The sequence below is a fragment of the Clupea harengus genome, chromosome 21 (assembly GCF_900700415.2).
Source record: "Clupea harengus chromosome 21, Ch_v2.0.2, whole genome shotgun sequence".
NCBI classification, from domain to species: domain Eukaryota; kingdom Metazoa; phylum Chordata; class Actinopteri; order Clupeiformes; family Clupeidae; genus Clupea; species Clupea harengus.
In genome coordinates, this window is record NC_045172.1 from 6,571,249 (window position 1) to 6,574,708 (window position 3,460).

At 45.0% G+C, this 3,460-nt stretch overlaps 1 protein-coding gene across 1 annotated transcript in view; it reads right to left on the reverse strand.

Moving 5' to 3' along the window:
- Positions 1-3,282: 3,282 nt before the first annotated feature.
- LOC105912096 (ankyrin repeat and SOCS box protein 13-like) overlaps positions 3,283-3,460 on the reverse strand; it is a 4,902-nt gene continuing 4,724 nt past the window's right edge. Inside the window, exon 6 of the mRNA XM_012841008.3 lies at positions 3,283-3,460. This exon is cut by the window's right edge and continues 1,847 nt beyond it. The gene's annotated coding sequence lies outside the window, so the exon portion shown is untranslated.

Consider the following 3,460-nt stretch of genomic DNA (forward strand, 5'->3'; position numbering starts at 1 on the left):
ACCTGAGGCACAGGTTGTTCTAGCTGTTAAAAGTTTCCGTGTGCATGTGTAAGCGTGTGTGTGTGTGTGTGTGTTTGTAAGCATAAGTGCATGTGTCTGTGCTTGTTATATCTAGCTAGAGTTCAATGGAGGTTCAGCATTTTGCCTTCTCCTTTAACCTAACAGGATTGTGGGTAACCTCAGGACTTTGTGTCAGATTCTCATTTGTGGCCAGTCATCCAAAAATGTGTGTGATGTGTCCACATGAAAGAGATGTTATGAAACCTGATCGACTTCTGGGCGTGAGAGAGAGAGAGAGAGAGAGAGAGAGAGAGAGAGTGTGTGAGAGAGAGGGAGAGAGACGGAGAGAGATAACATTTTTGGCCATTTCAAAGGCACCTGTGGTCGGTATGCTTTTATGAAAAGAACACTATGAGCTCACCAAGAAAACCGCTGGCTTCTGTCATCTCAGTAGGGTGTGCTACAACTATGGAATTAAATGATTATTATAAATCCCAACACACACAAACACATACCAAGAAAGGCTGATCAGGTTTCGTAAGAAGACAGCCACAAAAAAAGGAAGATTTGTAGACAACATATCCTTGCAGGCCAATGGAATGTGAAAGCCACTCATTTTTCACTATTTTCACTCAGGTTTTTCCCTTTGGCTCTTTGTGAGGGGGGAGAGAGAAAAGCGAAAGAGAGAGAGAGGGGAAGAGAAAGAGAGAGAAAGAGGGAGAAAGAGAGAGAGAAAGAGAGGGGGAGAGAAAGAGGGAGATAGAAAGAGAGAGAGAGAGAGATAGAGAAAGAGATGCTAAGTTCACTCTTTTCAAGGGAGCAGGAAGCGGGGACTCCCCCTAACAGACGTATGGTGGGGTCATTAAGCAGCCATGCATCACATTCATCTGTTCTGAGTTCTGAGTGGCCTACGTGCATTTGCTCAGTGGGCAGCTCCCTACGTCTCTCCGTCTGTCTGTCTGTCCGTCTGTCCGTCGCTCTACCACACACTGGAAATCAGATGCAGACCGTGTTTGCACCTGGGTTGCGTCAGAAGGCTGATCAGACGCAACCCAAAAGTGTGAGCACAGCTTTGTGGTTTGTCACGGCTGGAGTGGTAAAAATAGGAGTTGTGGTGATTTGTTTTGATCCTTTTGTTCCAATGTTCCATGATAGCTTTTCCACTCTTATCCACTTCATTTGAAGTTGGCTGCAATTGTCTGACGCGTGTTGTACTGAAAATATAAATGCATTATTGTTGTTCCTCCTGATGGATTTATTTGCAAAACAGAATAAACATAACCTGGAAAAGTAAATTATAATTTTTAGTTCAATTTAAAGTTTTGAATGTTCCACAGGTCAAGTCTTGTGCGAACACGGTCAATGACTGTTTCCGCTCACACCTGTGTACTCCCCCTTGGCCTGCGTCCCCGCACCATCTTAAATAGAATGTATTCTCCTTGGCCTGTGACACTGAACCATATTAAATAGAGTTTATTCTCCTTGGCCTGTGACACTGCACCATCTTTAATAGAGTTTATTCTCCTTGGCCTGTGACACTGAACCATATTAAATAGAGTTTATTCTCATTGGCCTGTGACACTGCACCATCTTTAATAGAATGTATTCTCCTTGGCCTGTGACACTGCACCATCTTTAATAGAATGTATTCTCCTTGGCCTGTGACACTGCACCATCTTAAATAGAATGTATTCCCGCTTCTCCTGCAGATGGACACAATACATGCAATAATGAGTGCACACTAAATAATAAGCAACAAATGAGGGATACATTCCATTATAATTTCTACTAAAATGTAGAACAGAATAATTACATTTCATAAGATCTTTTAGAAGCACTTATTAGAAACCAACATAAATGAATGTCTCCTACACACCGGCCACTGATTGCAGATCAGCAGGCTTGATGTGAGAAGCAGCAAAACAAAGGGCCGGTTCAGTGGAAAGCATTGGCACTGAGGAATATCCCTCTTTAAAGGAGGGGAACCTTTTAGCTACGGTGCCCCCCTCTACCCAGCCCTCCAAACAGAGGTCTAATGACTGCAGCTGGTTCAGCAGTTAATGTTGCCTGAGTTGAGTTTTGTCTGGAGTATGTGAGTGTGTGTGTACTGGAGATTTCTCTTCCCCTCTCTCGGCATCTGGTTTTGATCGTCTGGCGCTCCGGTTGCAACCGGTATGCGAGACTGCCACCGGACCATCACAGGCTTTACACCTGTCCACCTTCACCTCCACTCCTCCTCTCGTCCACCGGTTCATTCTCTCGTTCCGCTAATCCTTCAAGCCAGAGGCCAGGGTTTGGGGTCAACAGAGTTTCTGACCCCTTAGTTACGGACACACAAAACAGTGAGTTTAGTCTTTAACTGCACTGAAATGTGACGTACACAAACACATGCACACACACACGCGCACACACACACACACGCACATGCACACACACACACTGCTCCTTTGTCCTCAACCACACACTTGCCAACTCAAACCCTTCAGACACACACATGGGCAGATCATTGTACCCCTCTGGATAACAGTGCTGTGGCTCCTCCTAGAGGCCAAAAGCAGGTATAGGTGAATGCAACAAGTGGGCCACACCCGGTCAAGAGGAGCCTTAAATATGCATCCAACCCCCCCTCAGGACAGGAAGGGTAATGCACCATCACACTTACACACTCTTGCCTCACAAAGTATAAAAACAGACACAGCATATACATCCAGGTAGTCTATACAGCACCCAGATATTTATTTGGCTAAAATAACCATAAATTAACATCAAGAAATGCAATCCATTCAGTATAATTTAACAGACATTTACAATTACAGTATAATATGTACCTTATTGTTTTTGCATGAACCATCTTTTAATAGCATCTCGATGTATTGCTTTTGGTAGAAAGATGTTGAATAACACCCTTGATGGCACTATTGTGGCTTTGTGTGTGTGTGTGTGTGTGTGTGTGTCTGGTCACCTGGCACACATATAAGACTGTGTGTGTGTGTGTGTGTGTGTGTGTGTGTGTGTGTGTGTGTGTGTGTGTCTGGTCACCTGGCAAACATATAAGACTGTGTGTGTGTGTGTGTGTGTGTGTGTGTGTGTGTGTGTGTGTGTGTGTGTGTCTGGTCACCTGGCAAACATATAAGACTGTGTGTGTGTGTGTGTGTGTGTGTGTGTCTGGTCACCTGGCAAACATATAAGACTGTGTGTGTGTGTGTGTGTGTGTGTGTGTGTGTGTGTGTGTGTGTCTGGTCACCTGGCACACATATAAGACTGCGTGTGTGTGTGTGTGTCTGGTCACCTGGCACACATATAAGACTGCTCGCCCCTGCCACTGACAGAGCTCCACCTGAAGCTGAGTCAGAATGTTTGGAGTGTTTGGGATGCTTCTGTCCTGGAATGCTGGATTCCAGATACCAACACTCCCAGCTTCATGCTATCCCCCCTCACCCCCAACCTTCCCAAACATCCT